Below are 22,087 nucleotides of genomic sequence, written 5' to 3' on the forward strand. Positions count from 1 at the left end.
GCTACAAACAAGTCACCCTGTAGAGAGATCAGCTAGAAGCAAGCCACCCGTAAAGAGTTTAGCTAGAAGAAGTTACATTGTAGAGAGTTCAGCTACAAAGAAACTACAATATAGAGAATTCAGCAGCAAACAAATCGCCCTGTAGAGAATTCAGCTACAAACAAATCACCCTGTAGAAAGGTCAGCTAGAAGAAGTTACCTTGTAGAGAGTTCAGCTACAAACAAATCACCCTGTAGAGAGTTCAGCTAGAAACAAGTCACCCTGTAGAGAGATCAGCTAGAAACAAGCCACCCGTAGAGAGTTCAGCTAGAAGAAGTTACATTGTAGAGAGTTCAGCTACAAAGAAGCTACCATGTAGAGAGTTCAGCTGCAAACAAATCGCCCTGTAGAGAATTCAGCTACAAACAAATCACCCTGTAGAAAGATCAGCTAGAAGAAGTTACATTGTAGAGAGTTCAGCTACAAAGAAACTACCATGTAGAGAGTTCAGCTGCAAACAAATTACCCTGTAAAAAGATCAGCTAGAAGAAGTTACCTTGTAGAGAGTTCAGCTACAAACAAATCACCATGTAGAGAGTTCAGCTAGAAACAAGTCACCCTGTAGAGAGATCAGCTAGAAACAAGCCACCCGTAGAGAGTTCAGCTAGAAGAAGTTATACTGTAGAGAATTCGGCTACAAAGAAACTACCATGTAGAGAGTTCAGCTGCAAACAAATTGCCCTGTAGAGAATTCAGCTACAAACAAATCACCCTGTAGAAAGGTCAGCTAGAAACAAGTCACCGTGTAGAGAGATCAGCTAGAAACAAGCCACCCGTAGAGAGTTCAGCTAGAAGAAGTTACATTGTAGAGAGTTCAGCTACAAAGAAGCTACCATGTAGAGAGTTCAGCTGCAAACAAATCGCCCTGTAGAGAATTCAGCTACAAACAAATCACCCTGTAGAAAGATCAGCTAGAAGAAGTTACATTGTAGAGAGTTCAGCTACAAAGAAACTACCATGTAGAGAGTTCAGCTGCAAACAAATTACCCTGTAAAAAGATCAGCTAGAAGAAGTTACCTTGTAGAGAGTTCAGCTACAAACAAATCACCATGTAGAGAGTTCAGCTAGAAACAAGTCACCCTGTAGAGAGATCAGCTAGAAACAAGCCACCCGTAGAGAGTTCAGCTAGAAGAAGTTATACTGTAGAGAATTCGGCTACAAAGAAACTACCATGTAGAGAGTTCAGCTGCAAACAAATTGCCCTGTAGAGAATTCAGCTACAAACAAATCACCCTGTAGAAAGGTCAGCTAGAAACAAGTCACCGTGTAGAGAGATCAGCTAGAAACAAGCCACCCGTAGAGAGTTCAGCTAGAAGAAGTTACATTGTAGAGAGTTCAGCTACAAAGAAACTACCATATAGAGAATTCAGCTGCAAACAAATCGCCCTGTAGAGAATTCAGCTACAAACAAATCACCCTGTAGAAAGGTCAGCTAGAAACAAGTCACCCTGTAGAGAGATCAGCTAGAAACAAGCCACCCGTAGAGAGTTCAGCTAGAAGAAGTTACATTGTAGAGAGTTCAGCTACAAAGAAGCTACCATGTAGAGAGTTCAGCTGCAAACAAATCGCCCTGTAGAGAATTCAGCTACAAACAAATCACCCTGTAGAAAGATCAGCTAGAAGAAGTTACATTGTAGAGAGTTCAGCTACAAAGAAACTACCATGTAGAGAGTTCAGCTGCAAACAAATTACCCTGTAAAAAGATCAGCTAGAAGAAGTTACCTTGTAGAGAGTTCAGCTACAAACAAATCACCATGTAGAGAGTTCAGCTAGAAACAAGTCACCCTGTAGAGAGATCAGCTAGAAACAAGCCACCCGTAGAGAGTTCAGCTAGAAGAAGTTATACTGTAGAGAATTCGGCTACAAAGAAACTACCATGTAGAGAGTTCAGCTGCAAACAAATTGCCCTGTAGAGAATTCAGCTACAAACAAATCACCCTGTAGAAAGGTCAGCTAGAAACAAGTCACCGTGTAGAGAGATCAGCTAGAAACAAGCCACCCGTAGAGAGTTCAGCTAGAAGAAGTTACACTGTAGAGGGTTCGGCTACAAAGAAACTACCATGTAGAGAGTTCAGCTGCAAACAAATCGCCTGTAGAGAATTCAGCTACAAACAAATCACCCTGTAGAAAGATCAGCTAGAAGAAGTTACCTTGTAGAGAGTTCAGCTAGAAGAAGTTACATTGTAGAGAGTTCAGCTACAAACAAATCACCCTGTAGAAAGATCAGCTAGAAGAAGTTACCTTGTAGAGAGTTCAGCTAGAAGAAGTTACATTGTAGAGAGTTCAGCTACAAACAAGTCACCATGTAGAGAGTTCAGCTAGAAGAAGTTACATTGTAGAGAGTTCAGCTACAAACAAATCACCCTGTAGAGAGTTCAGCTACAAACAAGTCACCCTGTAGAGAGATCAGCTAGAAACAAGTCATCCTGTAGAAAGATCAGCTAGAAGAAGTTACCTTGTAGAGAGTTCAGCTACAAACAAATCACCCTGTAGAGAGTTCAACTACAAACAAGTCATCCGGTAGAGGGATCAGCTAGAAGGACCACCTTGCAGAGAGGTCAGCTACAAAGAAATCACCCTGCTTCATCTTTTCTTCTTCCTGTAGTAAAGAAACAATGACAGGTTAAAAAGCCCTAAAGCCGGCCTATGGACGGCTTTGGGGTATACAAATACAAAAAGAAGTGAAATCTAATCCAAAACAGCCAAGCTGTAAAAAAAGAGTGCGGCCCTGAGAAAGGCTATGGTGAAAAAAGATGTGAAATCCAAGGTGGCGGCCAAGAAATGGCTGTGATGGTAGGTTAATGGTAAAAATTTTAATAACAACAATTCAGTGAATTTGGTGCCGCTTGGTCTTGGCACAAAATTCACTTGAATTGTTGTTATTAAAATTTTTACCATTAACCTACCATCACAGCCATTTCTTGGCCGCCACCTTGGATTTCACATCTTTTTTCACCATAGCCTTTCTCAGGGCCGCACTCTTTTTTTACAGCTTGGCTGTTTTGGATTAGATATGGTTTAACTTCACACATTCCGCAAAAATAATCAATATCTAAATGGTAAACAAGTCTCTAATAACAAGTAAATCAACCAACAATCATTCACCTCAGGAACTGGAACAAGTTTCGTTGAACATGTGTCTCCTTCGTGGATAACTCACTAATCACTACTATGTGGATGTGGAACCGCTAAAAGTGTAAAACGTCTGATCCATCAAGAATTTCTATAGATTTCTATCTCCAGGAGGTGCTGTTTCACTATAACGTACTATCTATAATTGTTTTCATCTACTGGGGTGTAGAATATAACAGTTATAACACGATTACTTGGAATATGACTAAATATACGTACTCTCACTCAAGCGCTGTGCGCTCTTGTGAATCATGCATATATTTTAGTCATATCCTTCTTAAGCATGTCATAACTATAAATTATATATACTTACCTGTGGTTTGAGGGATAGATGCCAAAATATATACCTGGAATTGTATTTGAAGCTTCACATCATCCTGGTATATACAGTGTATACAGTACCATGATCACATGAAACTTCAGATGTGCCACCAGGTACATATCAAGACACACGATAGTGTGTCGTGCGGCCCAAGAAGCCGGCGCGCCACACCGTGAGTATATTAACAGGCAGAAAGAAAATGCAATTTTCACACCTATGTAGCTCTGTGATCCCTTATCCGATTGGAACCAAATTTGCTACAGACGTGCCGGCCAGTTATGGGAGTCTACATACCAAATTTGAAGGAAATTGGTCCAGCCAATTCCGAGATACGAGCGAATAAAATTTCGTTTTAATTTCTTCGTTTTTTTCTTCTTTTTCTTCATCTTCTTCATTTCGCACACTTCACAAAATCTGCCATAAAACACGAATTCGTACTCGGATAGGGCTAAAATTTGGCACACTTGAAGAGCTCATTAAGGCGGATCTCAGTACCAACATTGGTAGGAATCTGATCAACATTCACGGAGTTATGACCAATTATGTGCGTAAGATAAGGTCGAAGGTCTGTCACGCCTACAGGGTAAACCCCTTGGAGAAATGAGTTGAAAATTGATATGTAGATGGAGTAACCATCGTAGGAGTGCCTTTTTGTGGTTTGAAAGGAATTTAGATAAAGACCATGGATATATGACACAAAACCCAACCTGTGTCAAAATTACGCGATCGATTTTTCTGAATAAAAAAACTATTAGTTTTCACATCTACTAGGCAAACCGCTTAGAGCAATGAGCTGAAAATCAGTATGTAGCTGGAATAATCATCATAGAAAGTCCTTCCAGTAGTACAGAAGAATTGGATTACAAACCACTGAGTTATGATTCGAAAGGCAACTACGTGTTGCAAATGCGAGATCGAGACACTCTAATAGAACAGTCACCCTAATAGAGCATTTAGCTACATTTATAACTTACTCCATTATAGAATTATATTACATTGCAAGATATTCTGTACGGAATTCAGCTACAAACAGTTAATATGATAGACAATTCAGCTACATGTAAGTCAACCTGTAGAGAGTTCATCTAGAAACAAGTCACTCTGTATAAGCTAGAAGAAGTCACCTTGTAGAGAGTTCAGCTACAAAGAAACTACCATGTAGAGAGTTCAACTGCAAACAAATCACCCTGTAGAGAACCCAGCTACAAACAAACATGCCCTGTAAAAAGATCAGCTAGAAGAAGTTACGTTGTAGAGAGTTCAGCTACAAAGAAACCACCATGTAGAGAGTTCAGCTGCAAACAAATCACCCAGTAGAAAGTTCAGCTATGAACAGATCACCCTGTAGAGAGTTCAGCTACAAACAAATCACCCTGTAGAGAGTTCAGTTACAAAGAAACCACCATGTAGAGAGTTCAGCTGCAAACAAATCACCCTGTAGAAAGTTCAGCTATGAACAGATCACCCTGTTGAGAGTTCACTTAGAAACAAGTCATCCTGTAGAGAGATCAGCAAGAAGTATCACCTTGTAGAGAGTTCAGCTACAAACAAATCACCTGTACAGAGTTCAGCTACAAACAAATCACCCTTTACAGAGATCAGCTAGAAGAAGTCACCTTGTAGAAAGTTCAGCTATAAAGAAACCACCATGTAGAGAGTTCAGCTGCAAATAAATCCCCTATAGAGGGTTCAGCTAGAAACAAGTCACCCTGTAGAGAGATCAGCTAGAAACAAATCACCCTGTAGAGAGTTCAGCTAGAAGAAGTCACATTGTAGAGAGTTCAGCACAAAGAAACTACCATGTAGAGAGTTCAGCTGCAACAAATCACCATGTAGAGAACTCAGCTACAAACAAATCGCCCTGTAGAAAGATCAGCTAGAAGAAGTTACCTTGTAGGGAGTTCAGCTACGAACAGATCACCCTGTAGAGAGTTCAGCTAAAAACAAATCACCCTGTAGACAGTTCAGTTACAAAGAAGCCACAATGTAGAGAGTTCAGTTGCAAAAAAATCAATCACTCTGTAGAGAGTTCAGCTACAAGAGGTCACCTTGTAGAGAGTTCAGCTGCAAATAAATCACCCTATAGAGAATTCAGCTACAAACAAATCACCCTGTAGAAAGATCAGCTAGAAGAAGTTACCTTGTAGAGACTTCAGCTACAAAGAAACCACCATGTAGAGAGTTCAGCTGCAAACAAATCACCCTGTAGAGAGTTCAGCTAGAAACAAGTCACCCTGTAGAGAGATCAGCTAGAAACAAATCACCCTGTAGAGAGTTCAGTCAGAATAAGTCACATTGTAGAGAGTTCAGCTATAAAGAAACTACCATGTAGAGAGTTCAGCTGCAAACAAACACCCTGTAGAGAACTCAGTTACAAACAAATCGCCCTGTAGAAAGATCAGCTAGAAGAATTTACCTTGTAGGGAGTTCAGCTACAAAGAAATCATCATGTAGAGAGTTCAGCTGCAAACAAATCATCCTGTAGAGAGTTCAGCTATGAAAAGATCACCCTGTAGAGAGTTCAGCTAGAAGAAGTCACCTTTTAGAGTGTTCAGCTACAAAGCAACCACCATGTAGAGAGTTCAGCTGCAAACAAATCACCCTGTAGAGAATTCAGCTACAAACAAATCGCCCTGTAGAGAGACCAGCTAGAAACAAGTCACCCTGTAGACAGATCAGCTAGAAGAAGTTACCTTGTAGAGAGTTCACCTGCAAATGAATCATCTTGTAGATAATTCAGCTGCAAACAAACCGCCCTGTAGAAAGATCAGCTAGAAGAAGTTACCTTGTAGAGAGTTCAGTTACAAATAAACCATCATGTAGAGAGTTCAGCTGCAAAGAAATCACCCTGTAGAGCATTCAAATCACCCTGCAGAGAGTTCGGCTGCAAACAGTTCACCCTGTAGAGAGATCAGCTAGAAGAGGTTACCTTGTAGAGTGTTCAGCTACATAGAAACCATGATGTAGAGAGTTCAGCTGCAAACGAATCACCCAGTAGAAAGTTCAGCTATGAACAGATCACCCTGTAGAGAGTTCAGCTACAAACAAATCACCCTGTAGAGAGTTCAGTTACAAAGAAACCACCATGTAGATAGTTCAGCTGCAAACAAATCACCCTGTAGAAAGTTCAGCTATGAACATATGACCCTGTTGAAAGTTCAGTTAGAAACAAGTCATCCTGTAGAGAGATCAGCAAGAAGTATCACCTTGTAGAGAGTTCAGCTACGAACAAATCACCTGTACAGAGTTCAGCTACAAACAAATCATCCTGTACAGAGATCAGCTAGAAGAAGTCACCTTGTAGAAAGTTCAGCTATAAAGAAACCACCATGTAGAGAGTTCAGCTGCAAATAAATCCCCTGTAGAGGGTTCAGCTAGAAACAAGTCACCCTGTAGAGAAATCAGCTAGAAACAAGTCACCCTATAGAGAGTTCAGCTAGAAGAAGTCACATTGTAGAGAGTTCAGCACAAAGAAACTACCATGTAGAGAGTTCAGCTGCAACAAATCACCCTGTAGAGAACTCAGCTACAAACAAATCGCCCTGTAGAAAGATCAGCTAGAAGAAGTTACCTTGTAGGGAGTTCAGCTACGAACAGATCACCCTGTAGAGAGTTCAGCTAAAAACAAATCACCCTGTAGACAGTTCAGTTACAAAGAAACCACCATGTAGAGAGTTCAGCTGCAAAAAAATCAATCACTCTGTAGAGAGTTCAGCTAGAAGAAGTCACCTTGTAGAGAGTTCAGCTGCAAATAAATCACCCTGTAGAGCGTTTAAATCACCCTGCAGAGAGTTCGGCTGCAAACAGTTCACCCTGTAGAGAGATCAGCTAGAAGAGGTTACCTTGTAGAGTGTTCAGCTACATAGAAACCATGATGTAGAGAGTTCAGCTGCAAACAAATCACCCAGTAGAAAGTTCAGCTATGAACAGATCACCCTGTAGAGAGTTCAGCTACAAACAAATCACCCTGTAGAGAGTTCATTTACAAAGAAACCACCATGTAGATAGTTCAGCTGCAAACAAATCACCCTGTAGAAAGTTCAGCTATGAACATATGACCCTGTTGAGAGTTCAGTTAGAAACAAGTTATCCTGTAGAGAGATCAGCAAGAAGTATCACCTTGTAGAGAGTTCAGCTACAAACAAATCACCTCTAGAGAGTTCAGCTACAAACAAATCACCCTGTACAGAGATCAGCTAGAAGAAGTCACCTTGTAGAAAGTTCAGCTATAAAGAAACCACCATGTAGAGAGTTCAGCAGCAAATAAATCCCCTGTAGAGGGTTCAGCTAGAAACAAGTCACCCTGTACAGAAATCAGCTAGAAACAAGTCACCCTATAGAGAGTTCAGCTAGAAGAAGTCACATTGTAGAGAGTTCAGCACAAAGAAACTACAATGTAGAGAGTTCAGCTGCAACAAATCACCCTGTAGAGAACTCAGCTACAAACAAATCGCCCTGTAGAAAGATCAGCTAGAAGAAGTTACCTTGTAGGGAGTTCAGCTACGAACAGATCACCCTGTAGAGAGTTCAGCTAAAAACAAATCACCCTGTAGACAGTTCAGTTGCAAAGAAACCACCATGTAGAGAGTTCAGCTGCAAAAAAATCAATTACTCTGTAGAGAGTTCAGCTAGAAGAAGTCACCTTGTAGAGAGTTCAGCTGCAAATAAATCACCCTGTAGAGAATTCAGCTACAAACAAATCACCCTGTAGAAAGATCAGCTAGAAGAAGTTACCTTGTAGAGACTTCAGCTACAAAGAAACCACCATGTATAGAGTTCAGCTGCAAACAAATCACCCTGTAGGGAGTTCAGCTAGAAACAAGTCACCCTGTAGAGAGATCAGCTAGAAACAAGTCACCCTGTAGAGAGTTCAGTCAGAAGAAGTTACATTATAGAGAGTTCAGCTATAAAGAAACTACCATGTAGAGAGTTCAGCTGCAAACAAACACCCTGTAGTGAACTCAGCTGCAAATAAATTACCCTGTAGAAAGATCAGCTAGAAGAAATTACCTTGTAGAGACTTCAGCTACAAAGAAACCACCATGTAGAGAGTTCAGCTGCAAACAAATCACCCTGTAGGGAGTTCAGCTAGAAACAAGTCACCCTGTAGAGAGTTCAGTTACAAAGAAACCACCATGTAGATAGTTCAGCTGCAAACAAATCACCCTGTAGAAAGTTCAGCTATGAACATATGACCCTGTTGAAAGTTCAGTTAGAAACAAGTCATCCTGTAGAGAGATCAGCAAGAAGTATCACCTTGTAGAGAGTTCAGCTACGAACAAATCACCTGTACAGAGTTCAGCTACAAACAAATCATCCTGTACAGAGATCAGCTAGAAGAAGTCACCTTGTAGAAAGTTCAGCTATAAAGAAACCACCATGTAGAGAGTTCAGCTGCAAATAAATCCCCTGTAGAGGGTTCAGCTAGAAACAAGTCACCCTGTAGAGAAATCAGCTAGAAACAAGTCACCCTATAGAGAGTTCAGCTAGAAGAAGTCACATTGTAGAGAGTTCAGCACAAAGAAACTACCATGTAGAGAGTTCAGCTGCAACAAATCACCCTGTAGAGAACTCAGCTACAAACAAATCGCCCTGTAGAAAGATCAGCTAGAAGAAGTTACCTTGTAGGGAGTTCAGCTACGAACAGATCACCCTGTAGAGAGTTCAGCTAAAAACAAATCACCCTGTAGACAGTTCAGTTACAAAGAAACCACCATGTAGAGAGTTCAGCTGCAAAAAAATCAATCACTCTGTAGAGAGTTCAGCTAGAAGAAGTCACCTTGTAGAGAGTTCAGCTGCAAATAAATCACCCTGTAGAGCGTTTAAATCACCCTGCAGAGAGTTCGGCTGCAAACAGTTCACCCTGTAGAGAGATCAGCTAGAAGAGGTTACCTTGTAGAGTGTTCAGCTACATAGAAACCATGATGTAGAGAGTTCAGCTGCAAACAAATCACCCAGTAGAAAGTTCAGCTATGAACAGATCACCCTGTAGAGAGTTCAGCTACAAACAAATCACCCTGTAGAGAGTTCATTTACAAAGAAACCACCATGTAGATAGTTCAGCTGCAAACAAATCACCCTGTAGAAAGTTCAGCTATGAACATATGACCCTGTTGAGAGTTCAGTTAGAAACAAGTTATCCTGTAGAGAGATCAGCAAGAAGTATCACCTTGTAGAGAGTTCAGCTACAAACAAATCACCTCTAGAGAGTTCAGCTACAAACAAATCACCCTGTACAGAGATCAGCTAGAAGAAGTCACCTTGTAGAAAGTTCAGCTATAAAGAAACCACCATGTAGAGAGTTCAGCAGCAAATAAATCCCCTGTAGAGGGTTCAGCTAGAAACAAGTCACCCTGTACAGAAATCAGCTAGAAACAAGTCACCCTATAGAGAGTTCAGCTAGAAGAAGTCACATTGTAGAGAGTTCAGCACAAAGAAACTACAATGTAGAGAGTTCAGCTGCAACAAATCACCCTGTAGAGAACTCAGCTACAAACAAATCGCCCTGTAGAAAGATCAGCTAGAAGAAGTTACCTTGTAGGGAGTTCAGCTACGAACAGATCACCCTGTAGAGAGTTCAGCTAAAAACAAATCACCCTGTAGACAGTTCAGTTGCAAAGAAACCACCATGTAGAGAGTTCAGCTGCAAAAAAATCAATTACTCTGTAGAGAGTTCAGCTAGAAGAAGTCACCTTGTAGAGAGTTCAGCTGCAAATAAATCACCCTGTAGAGAATTCAGCTACAAACAAATCACCCTGTAGAAAGATCAGCTAGAAGAAGTTACCTTGTAGAGACTTCAGCTACAAAGAAACCACCATGTAGAGAGTTCAGCTGCAAACAAATCACCCTGTAGGGAGTTCAGCTAGAAACAAGTCACCCTGTAGAGAGATCAGCTAGAAACAAGTCACCCTGTAGAGAGTTCAGTCAGAAGAAGTTACATTATAGAGAGTTCAGCTATAAAGAAACTACCATGTAGAGAGTTCAGCTGCAAACAAACACCCTGTAGTGAACTCAGCTGCAAATAAATTACCCTGTAGAAAGATCAGCTAGAAGAAATTACCTTGTAGAGACTTCAGCTACAAAGAAACCACCATGTAGAGAGTTCAGCTGCAAACAAATCACCCTGTAGGGAGTTCAGCTAGAAACAAGTCACCCTGTAGAGAGATCAGCTAGAAACAAATCACCCTGTAGAGAGTTCAGTCAGAATAAGTCACATTGTAGAGAGTTCAGCTATAAAGAAACTACCATGTAGAGAGTTCAGCTGCAAACAAACACCCTTTAGAGAACTCAGTTACAAACAAATCGCCCTGTAGAAAGATCAGCTAGAAGAATTTACCTTGTAGGGAGTTCAGCTACAAAGAAATCATCATGTAGAGAGTTCAGCTGCAAACAAATCATCCTGTAGAGAGTTCAGCTATGAAAAGATCACCCTGTAGAGAGTTCAGCTAGAAGAAGTCACCTTTTAGAGTGTTCAGCTACAAAGCAACCACCATGTAGAGAGTTCAGCTGCAAACAAATCACCCTGTAGAGAATTCAGCTACAACTAAATCGCCCTGTAGAGAGACCAGCTAGAAACAAGTCACCCTGTAGACAGATCAGCTAGAAGAAGTTACCTTGTAGAGAGTTCACCTGCAAATGAATCATCTTGTAGATAATTCAGCTGCAAACAAACCGCCCTGTAGAAAGATCAGCTGGAAGAAGTTACCTTGTAGAGAATTCAGTTACAAATAAACCATCATGTAGAGAGTTCAGCTGCAAAGAAATCACCCTGTAGAGCGTTTAAATCAACCTGCAGAGAGTTCGGCTGCAAACAGTTCACCCTGTAGAGAGATCAGCTAGAAGAGGTTACCTTGTAGAGTGTTCAGCTACATAGAAACCATGATGTAGAGAGTTCAGCTGCAAACAAATCACCCAGTAGAAAGTTCAGCTATGAACAGATCACCCTGTAGAGAGTTCAGCTACAAACAAATCACCCTGTAGAGAGTTCAGTTACAAAGAAACCACCATGTAGATAGTTCAGCTGCAAACAAATCACCCTGTAGAAAGTTCAGCTATGAACATATGACCCTGTTGAGAGTTCAGTTAGAAACAAGTCATCCTGTAGAGAGATCAGCAAGAAGTATCACCTTGTAGAGAGTTCAGCTACAAACAAATCACCTCTAGAGAGTTCAGCTACAAACAAATCACCCTGTACAGAGATCAACTAGAAGAAGTCACCTTGTAGAAAGTTCAGCTATAAAGAAACCACCATGTAGAGAGTTCAGCAGCAAATAAATCCCCTGTAGAGGGTTCAGCTAGAAACAAGTCACCCTGTATAGAAATCAGCTAGAAACAAGTCACCCTATAGAGAGTTCAGCTAGAAGAAGTCACATTGTAGAGAGTTCAGCACAATGAAACTACCATGTAGAGAGTTCAGCTGCAACAAATCACCCTGTAGAGAACTCAGCTACAAACAAATCACCCTGTAGAAAGATCAGCTAGAAGAAGTTACCTTGTAGGGAGTTCAGCTACGAACAGATCACCCTGTAGAGAGTTCAGCTAAAAACAAATCACCCTGTAGACAGTTCAGTTACAAAGAAACCACCATGTAGAGAGTTCAGCTGCAATAAAATCAATCACTCTGTAGAGAGTTCAGCTAGAAAAAGTCACCTTGTAGAGAGTTAAGCTGCAAATAAATCACCCTGTAGAGAATTCAGCTACAAACAAATCACCCTGTAGAAAGATCAGCTAGAAGAAGTCACCTTGTAGAGACTTCAGCTACAAAGAAACCACCATGTAGAGAGTTTAGCTGCTAACAAATCACCCTGTAGGGAGTTCAGCTCGAAACAAGTCACCCTGTAGAGAGATCAGCTAGAAACAAGTCACCCTGTAGGGAGTTCAGTCAGAAGAAGTCACATTGTAGAGAGTTCAGCTATAAAGAAACTACCATTTAGAGAGTTCAGCTGCAAACAAACACCCTGTAGTGAACTCAGCTACAAACAAATTGCCCTGTAGAATGATCAGCTAGAAGAATTTACCTTGTAGGGAGTTCAGCTACAAACAAATCACCCTGTAGAGAGTTCAGCTACAAAGAAATCATCATGTATAGAGTTCAGTTGCATACAAATCATCCTGTAGAGAGTTCAGCTATGAAATGATCACCCTGTAGAGAGTTCAGCTAGAAGAAGTCACCTTTTAGAGAGTTCAGCTGCAAAGCAACCACCATGTAGAGAGTTCAGCTGCAAACAAATCACCCTGTAGAGATTTCAACTACAAACTAATCGCCCTGTAGAGAGACCAGCTAGAAACAAGTCACCCTGTAGACAGATCATCTAGAAGAAGTTACCTTGTAGAGAGTTCGGCTGCAAATGAATCACCTTGTAGATAATTCAGCTGCAAACAAACCGCCCTGTAGAAAGATCAGCTAGATGAAGTTACCTTGTAGAGAGTTCAGTTACAAATAAACCATCATGTAGAGAGTTCAGCTGCAAAGAAATCACCCTGTAGAGCGTTTAAATCACCCTGCAGAGAGTTCGGCTGCAAACAGTTCACTCAGTAGAGAGATCAGCTAGAAGAGGTTACCTTGTAGAGTGTTCAGCTACAAAGAAACCATCATGTAGAGAGTCCAGCTGCAAACAAATCACCCAGTAGAAAGTTCAGCTATGAACAGATCACTCTGTAGAGAGTTCAGCTACAAACAAATCACCATGTAGAGAGTTCAGTTACAAAGAAACCATCATGTAGAGAGTTCAGCTGCAAACAAATCACCCTGTAGAAAGTTCAGCTATGAACATATGACCCTGTTGAGAGTTCAGTTAGAAACAAGCCATCCTGTAGAGAGATCAGCTAGAAGTATCACCTTGTAGAGACTTCAGCTATAAAGAAACCACCATATAGAGAGTTTAGCTGCAAACAAATCACCCTGTAGGGAGTTCAGCTAGAAACAAGTCACCCTGTAGAGAGTTCAGTCAGAAGAAGTCACATTGTAGAGAGTTCAGCTATAAAGAAACTACCATGTAGAGAGTTCAGCTGCAAACAAACACCCTGTAGAGAACTCAGCTACAAACTAATCGCCCTGTGGAAAGATCAGCTAGAAGAATTTACCTTGTAGGGAGTTCAGCTACAAACAAATCACCCTGTAGAGAGTTCAGCTACAAAGAAATCATCATGTAGAGAGTTCAGCTGCAAACAAATCATCCTGTAGAGAGTTCAGCTATGAAAAGATCACCCTGTAGAGAGTTCAGTTAGAAGAAGCCTTTTAGAGTGTTCAGCTACAAAGCAACCACCATGTAGAGAGTTCAGCTGCAAACAAATCACCCTGTAGAGAATTCAGCTACAAACAAATCGCCCTGTAGAGAGACCAGCTAGAAACAAGTCACCCTGTAGACAGATCAGTTGGAAGAAGTTACCTTGTAGAGAGTTCGGCTGCAAATAAATCACCTTGTAGATAATTTAGCTGCAAACAAACCGCCCTGTAGAAAGATCAGCTGGAAGAAGTTACCTTGTAGAGAATTCAGTTACAAATAAACCATCATGTAGAGAGTTCAGCTGCAAAGAAATCACCCTGTAGAGCGTTTAAATCAACCTGCAGAGAGTTCGGCTGCAAACAGTTCACCCTGTAGTGAGATCAGCTAGAAGAGGTTACCTTGTAGAGTGTTCAGCTACATAGAAACCATGATGTAGGGAGTTCAGCTGCAAACAAATCACCCAGTAGAAAGTTCAGCTATGAACAGATCACCCTGTAGAGAGTTCAGCTACAAACAAATCACCCTGTAGAGAGTTCAGTTACAAAGAAACCACCATGTAGATAGTTCAGCTGCAAACAAATCACCCTGTAGAAAGTTCAGCTATGAACATATGACCCTGTTGAGAGTTCAGTTAGAAACAAGTCATCCTGTAGAGAGATCAGCAAGAAGTATCACCTTGTAGAGAGTTCAGCTACAAACAAATCACCTCTAGAGAGTTCAGCTACAAACAAATCACCCTGTACAGAGATCAACTAGAAGAAGTCACCTTGTAGAAAGTTCAGCTATAAAGAAACCACCATGTAGAGAGTTCAGCAGCAAATAAATCCCCTGTAGAGGGTTCAGCTAGAAACAAGTCACCCTGTACAGAAATCAGCTAGAAACAAGTCACCCTATAGAGAGTTCAGCTAGAAGAAGTCACATTGTAGAGAGTTCAGCACAATGAAACTACCATGTAGAGAGTTCAGCTGCAACAAATCACCCTGTAGAGAACTCAGCTACAAACAAATCTCCTGTAGAAAGATCAGCTAGAAGAAGTTACCTTGTAGGGAGTTCAGCTACGAACAGATCACCCTGTAGAGAGTTCAGCTAAAAACAAATCACCCTGTAGACAGTTCAGTTACAAAGAAACCACCATGTAGAGAGTTCAGCTGCAATAAAATCAATCACTCTGTAGAGAGTTCAGCTAGAAAAAGTCACCTTGTAGAGAGTTAAGCTGCAAATAAATCACCCTGTAGAGAATTCAGCTACAAACAAATCACCCTGTAGAAAGATCAGCTAGAAGAAGTCACCTTGTAGAGACTTCAGCTACAAAGAAACCACCATGTAGAGAGTTTAGCTGCTAACAAATCGCCCTGTAGGGAGTTCAGCTCGAAACAAGTCACCCTGTAGAGAGATCAGCTAGAAACAAGTCACCCTGTAGGGAGTTCAGTCAGAAGAAGTCACATTGTAGATAGTTCAGCTATAAAGAAACTACCATTTAGAGAGTTCAGCTGCAAACAAACACCCTGTAGTGAACTCAGCTACAAACAAATTGCCCTGTAGAATGATCAGCTAGAAGAATTTACCTTGTAGGGAGTTCAGCTACAAACAAATCACCCTGTAGAGAGTTCAGCTACAAAGAAATCATCATGTAGAGAGTTCAGCTGCAAACAAATCATCCTGTAGAGAGTTCAGCTATGAAAAGATCACCCTGTAGAGAGTTCAGTTAGAAGAAGCCTTTTAGAGTGTTCAGCTACAAAGCAACCACCATGTAGAGAGTTCAGCTGCAAACAAATCACCCTGTAGAGAATTCAGCTACAAACAAATCGCCCTGTAGAGAGACCAGCTAGAAACAAGTCACCCTGTAGACAGATCAGTTGGAAGAAGTTACCTTGTAGAGAGTTCGGCTGCAAATAAATCACCTTGTAGATAATTTAGCTGCAAACAAACCGCCCTGTAGAAAGATCAGCTGGAAGAAGTTACCTTGTAGAGAATTCAGTTACAAATAAACCATCATGTAGAGAGTTCAGCTGCAAAGAAATCACCCTGTAGAGCGTTTAAATCACCCTTCAGAGAGTTCGGCTGCAAACAGTTCACTCAGTAGAGAGATCAGCTAGAAGAGGTTACCTTGTAGAGTGTTCAGCTACAAAGAAACCATCATGTAGAGAGTCCAGCTGCAAACAAATCACCCAGTAGAAAGTTCAGCTATGAACAGATCACTCTGTAGAGAGTTCAGCTACAAACAAATCACCATGTAGAGAGTTCAGTTACAAAGAAACCATCATGTAGAGAGTTCAGCTGCAAACAAATCACCCTGTAGAAAGTTCAGCTATGAACATATGACCCTGTTGAGAGTTCAGTTAGAAACAAGCCATCCTGTAGAGAGATCAGCTAGAAGTATCACCTTGTAGAGACTTCAGCTACAAAGAAACCACCATATAGAGAGTTTAGCTGCAAACAAATCACCCTGTAGGGAGTTCAGCTAGAAACAAGTCACCCTGTAGAGAGTTCAGTCAGAAGAAGTCACATTGTAGAGAGTTCAGCTATAAAGAAACTACCATGTAGAGAGTTCAGCTGCAAACAAACACCCTGTAGAGAACTCAGCTACAAACTAATCGCCCTGTGGAAAGATCAGCTAGAAGAATTTACCTTGTAGGGAGTTCAGCTACAAACAAATCACCCTGTAGAGAGTTCAGCTACAAAGAAATCATCATGTAGAGAGTTCAGCTGCAAACAAATCATCCTGTAGAGAGTTCAGCTATGAAAAGATCACCCTGTAGAGAGTTCAGTTAGAAGAAGCCTTTTAGAGAGTTCAGCTACAAAGCAACCACCATGTAGAGAGTTCAGCTGCAAACAAATCACCCTGTAGAGAATTCAGCTACAAACAAATCGCCCTGTAGAGAGACCAGCTAGAAACAAGTCACCCTGTAGACAGATCAGTTGGAAGAAGTTACCTTGTAGAGAGTTCGGCTGCAAATAAATCACCTTGTAGATAATTTAGCTGCAAACAAACCGCCCTGTAGAAAGATCAGCTAGAAGAAGTTACCTTGTAGAGAGTTCAGTTACAAATAAACCATCATGTAGAGAGTTCAGCTGCAAAGAACCCTGCAGAGAATCACTGGGTTCTTAAATCACCCTGCAGAGAGTTTGGCTGCAAACAGTTCACCCTGTAGAGAGATCAGCTAGAAGAGGTTACTTTGTAGAGTGTTCAGCTACAAAGAAACCATCATGTAGAGAGTTCAGCTACAAACAAATCACTCTGTAGAGAGATCATCTACAAAAAGATCACCCTGTAGAGAGTTCAGCTAGAAGAAGTCACCTTGTAGAAAGTTCAGCTATAAAGAAACCACCATGTAGAGAGTTCAGCTGCAAATAAATCCCCTGTAGAGGGTTCAGCTAGAAACAAGTCACCCTGTAGAGAGATCAGCTATAAACAAGTTATCCTGTAGAGAGTTCAGCTAGAAGAAGTCACATTGTAGAGAGTTCAGCACAAAGAAACTACCATGTAGAGAGTTCAGCTGCAACAAATCACCCTGTAGAGAACTCAGCTACAAGCAAATCGCCCTGTAGATAGGGACCCACCGATTATGCTGGCATAATTATGAGCATAATAGGTGTCTGAAAGCATTGAGCATAATGCTAGCATAATAGGTAGAATATTTGTGCAATAATATGAATTCTTGCTTATCAAAATAGCTAACACAGAAAGATCGATATACTCTAATAAAACAGTCAGTAACTCTAATAGAACAATCATATAGATGACTATTCTATTAGAGTATATCGATCTTTTCTGTGATATGCATTTTGACAAGTAAGTTTGTGCTTCAGCCACTTACTATTTATCCATAATTTGGAAATTATTAGCAGAGCATGAGAACTGAGGCATAAATAATTGGGCATAATTTGAGCATAATGGGTAAGCATTGAGCATAAATTTAAGCATAAAAGGTAAATTTTTTAGCAGTGCAGCATAGCATATTAGGTAAAATTATGAGCATAATCGGCGGATCCCTACCTGTAGAAAGATCAGCTAGAAGAAGTTACCTTGTAGGGAGTTCAGCTACGAACAGATCACCCTGTAGAGAGTTCAGCTAAAAACAAATCACTCTGTAGAGAGTTCGGTTACAAAGAAACCACCATGTAGAGAGTTCAGCTGCAAAAAAACCAATCACTCTGTAGAGAGTTCAGCTAGAAGAAGTCACCTTGTAGAGAGTTCAGCTGCAAATAAATCACCCTGTAGAAAGATCAGCTAGAAGAAATTACCTTGTAGAGACTTCAGCTACAAAGAAACCACCATGTAGAGAGTTCAGCTGCAAACAAATCACCCTGTAGGGAGTTCAGCTAGAAACAAGTCACCCTGTAGAGAGATCAGCTAGAAACAAGTCACCCTGTAGAGAGTTCAGTCAGAAGAAGTTACATTGTAGAGAGTTCAGGTATAAAGAAACTACCATGTAGAGAGTTCAGCTGCAAACAAACACCCTGTAGTGAACTCAGCTGCAAATAAATCACCCTGTAGAAAGATCAGCTAGAAGAAATTACCTTGTAGAGACTTCAGCTACAAAGAAACCACCATGTAGAGAGTTCAGCTGCAAACAAATCACCCTGTAGGGAGTTCAGCTAGAAACAAGACACCCTGTAGAGAGATTAGCTAGAAACAAGTCACCCTGTAGAGAGTTCAGTCAGAAGAAGTTACATTGTAGAGAGTTCAGCTATAAAGAAACTACCATGTAGAGAGCTCAGCTGCAAACAAACACCCTGTAGGGAGTTCAGCTAGAAACAAGTCACCCTGTAGAGAACTCAGCTACAAACAAATCGCCCGGTAGAAAGATCAGCTAGAAGAATTTACCTTGTAGGGAGTTCAGCTACAAACAAATCACCCTGTAGAGAGTTCAGCTACAAAGAAATCACCATGTAGAGAGTTCAGCTGCAAACAAATCATCCTGTAGAGAGTTCAGCTATGAAAAGATCACCCTGTAGAGAGTTCAGCTAGAAGAAGTCACCTTTTAGAGAGTTCAGCTACAAAGCAACCACCATGTAGAGAGTTCAGCTGCAAACAAATCACCCTGTAGAGAATTCAGCTACAAACAAATCGCCCTGTAGAGAGACCAGCTAGAAACAAGTCACCCTGTAGACAGATCAGCTAGAAGAAGTTACCTTGTAGAGAGTTCGGCTGCAAACAAATCACCATGTAGAGAATTCAACTACAAACAGATAACCCTGCAGAGAGTTCAGCTAGAGTCAAGTCACCCTTTAGAGAGAATCCTGTAAAGAGTTCATCTACGTACAAGCAAATCACTCTGTAGAGAGTTCAGCTACATTTCAAGTTACCCAGTAAAGAGATCAGCTGCAAATTATCCTGTGGGGATTAATTGACATGTAATAAATATATCCATTATATATATAATTTGTACATTTTCTGATAAAATCAGAATGAGTTAAAGTATTTATAAAATCTGCTTCATCTTTTTTCTTTTTCCTGTGGTAAAGAAGAAAATATAGGTTAAAAAACCCCAAAGCTGGCCATAGGCTGGCTTTGGGATATACAAATGCAAAAAGAAGTGAAATCTAATCAAAAACAGCCAAGCTGTAAAAAAAAGGAGTGCAGCCCTTGAAAAGGCTATGATGAAAAAAGTTTTGAAATCCAAGGTGGCGGCCAAGAAATGGCTGTGATGGTAGATTAATGGTAAAAAAATTTTATAACTACAATTCAGGTGAATTTTGTGCCAATTGACCAAGCGGCACCAAATTCATCTGAATTGTCGTCATTAAAAATTTTACCATTAACCTACCATCACAGCCATTTCTTGGCCACCACCTTGGATTTCACAACTTTTTTCACCATAGCCTTTTCAAGGGCCGCACTCTTTTTTTTACAGCTTGACTGTTTTTGATTAGATATATATATATAGGCTTCAAATCACATGTGCATGCATATAAGTACGTACAAGTATATATGGAAAATTATATTACATGTAACGCTTTCTCATCTCAAATCAAAGGAGCCACCCTGGCTGCGATTATATAAACATTAAGGTCAAAATCAACTGTAGAGATTGATTAATACTCATGTGATTAGTATGCACGACCTGGATTTTGCAATGAAAACCACTCAGATGGAGAGAGTTTTGTTATCCTCACTATCCTACAAATTGAAAATGTTTCTGAATATGGACTATGCCCCCATCATGAGGTTACCACTCTGCATGAAGTAACCACTATACAAGCAAGCTTACCTAAAGTAAACTCTGTGATTATTTCATAAATGATTTAATAGTACTGATTAAAACATTAAACTCACATAACCAAAATTCTCTGTGATATCTCTGGAAATACTATGATTTGTCCATTCATCATGACTGAATATAACCAGATCATACTAGCTGCTGACCCATAATCAAAAATTTTAAACGTGCATATTATATGCAGTGGCTGCATTCATATTGGCTTGGGTGATTGATCACCCTGTGCAGGCTATCAGCCTGATATGAATGGGAATTGTTAAATATTAGCTGTAACATGGGGTGTTTGGGCTCTGCCTGAAATATATTCCCTCTGCACCCGGGCAGTGAGACATATATATATTTCATGCAAAGCTCTCATGCCTGTGTTAGCTACAACTACACACATATATATATATACACATTTTATACAGCTATAGCATGCTTACGAGGGAAATGACTAAAATATATGCAAGACTCCCAAGAGTGTGCAGCACTGGAGGGAGAGCACGTATATTTAGTCATATCCTGAATGATCGTGATGTAACTGGTATATTCTACACCACAGTAGATGAAACAACTATAGATAGAAATTTGTGGTGAAACAGTATCTGTTACAGATCACAATCAGTAGAAATCTGTCATCAATCAGACTTTAGCGATGCCATGCCCATCTACTCGTAATTACTGAGTTACCCACAAAGGAGAAAAGAATGAGTTCATAGAAATTCTTTCACTAACTCAGGTGAACAATTGTAGACACTTTTTATCACATAATTGTTTACTGTTTAGGTAAGGATTTCATGGAATGTGTAAAGATATACCAAATTACGGTAAACATAGCCACAAAGCATGGTATATCACTTATATAGCACAGTTTGCATTGGAAGATCAGCCACAGTGCGGCACTTTTTATCTCTATCAAACTAAAAAAATAGAAGGAGAATATATGGTACAGGTGTAGTTAAACCCCAGGAATGGAAGTTAAACCCCACAGCAGGTCAGAATTCTTAAATATGAAGGACAAGCTGATTTACACATTCAGTTGGATCAAAGGAAACATGAAGCCATATCATAATAAGATGCAAACACAGCAAAATTGAAACCATACAAAGTTTCACTAGCCTCATGGTAGTTCTTTACCCTGAATATCAACCACTGAGAAGCCAGCACAGCCCTGTAATCTCATGTTTGAACTTTAATTGTGCCCATAATATTTGGCGAGAAGCTCTATCAGCAGCTACAAGAACTGGAAATGGTCTGAAAGGTAATAGATTGTTGCATCTTTTATGTAATTTTCATACAGATTCTTGCTATCCTTGACAAGTTATACTGAGAAAAATTCTAATTGTCTTCTAAAGTGTGATTTGGATCATTTTCCCAAAATCTTGTCACACAATTATGATCAAGAAACAGTAAAAATTAATATATTGTATGGTTCCGGAAGCCAGCACACCATGTTGGCAGGAAGAAAGAAAAATGCAAATAGGAAAGCCACAATACATACAGATGTACCAGAGTTGCAAAAACCAAACACTTGGGGCAGAAACTACACAACAGTTCATATATCAATCCTGGATTAGAATAGCTGCATTCATCAAAGTAGGGTTTTAGGAAAAGGGCACAAATGGAAACTATTAGTTGGGAATTCCTGATTAAGGTCTTCGTGTCATTTTATACACATCGTATTTTATGCATACATTCTATATATATCTAACCCAAAACAGCCAAGCTGTAAAAAAAGGTTGTGGCCCTCAAAAAGGCTATGGTGAAGAAAGATGTGAAATCCAAGGTGGCGGCCAAGAAATGGCTGTCTTGGTAGGTTAATGGTAAAAATTTTAATAACGACAATTCAGGTGAATTTTTGTGCCACTTGGTCTTGGAAAAAAATTCACCTAAATTGCCGTTATTAAAAGTTTTACCATTAACCTTCCATCACCGCCACTTCTTGGCCGCCACCTTGGATTTCACATCTTTTTTCACCATAGCCTTTTTGAGGGCCACACACTTTTTTTACAGCTTGGCTGTTTTGGGTTAGATTTCACTTATTTTTGTATTTGTATACCCCAAAGCCAGCCATAGGCCGGCTTTGGGACTGTCTTTTTGTCTTTACCACAGGAAGAAGAAAAGATGAAGTGGATGTACTTAAACTATTTCTGATTTTATC

The 22,087-nt window shown here is 40.3% G+C and overlaps 1 protein-coding gene across 1 annotated transcript in view; it reads right to left on the reverse strand.

Annotated features, from left to right (window-relative positions):
- The window catches only part of LOC136247753 (adhesion G-protein coupled receptor D1-like), a 43,398-nt gene that overhangs the window by 21,208 nt on the left and 103 nt on the right, over positions 1–22,087 (reverse strand). The window lies entirely within an intron of this gene.

The sequence above is a fragment of the Dysidea avara genome, chromosome 2 (genome assembly GCF_963678975.1).
Source record: "Dysidea avara chromosome 2, odDysAvar1.4, whole genome shotgun sequence".
NCBI lineage: Eukaryota > Metazoa > Porifera > Demospongiae > Dictyoceratida > Dysideidae > Dysidea > Dysidea avara.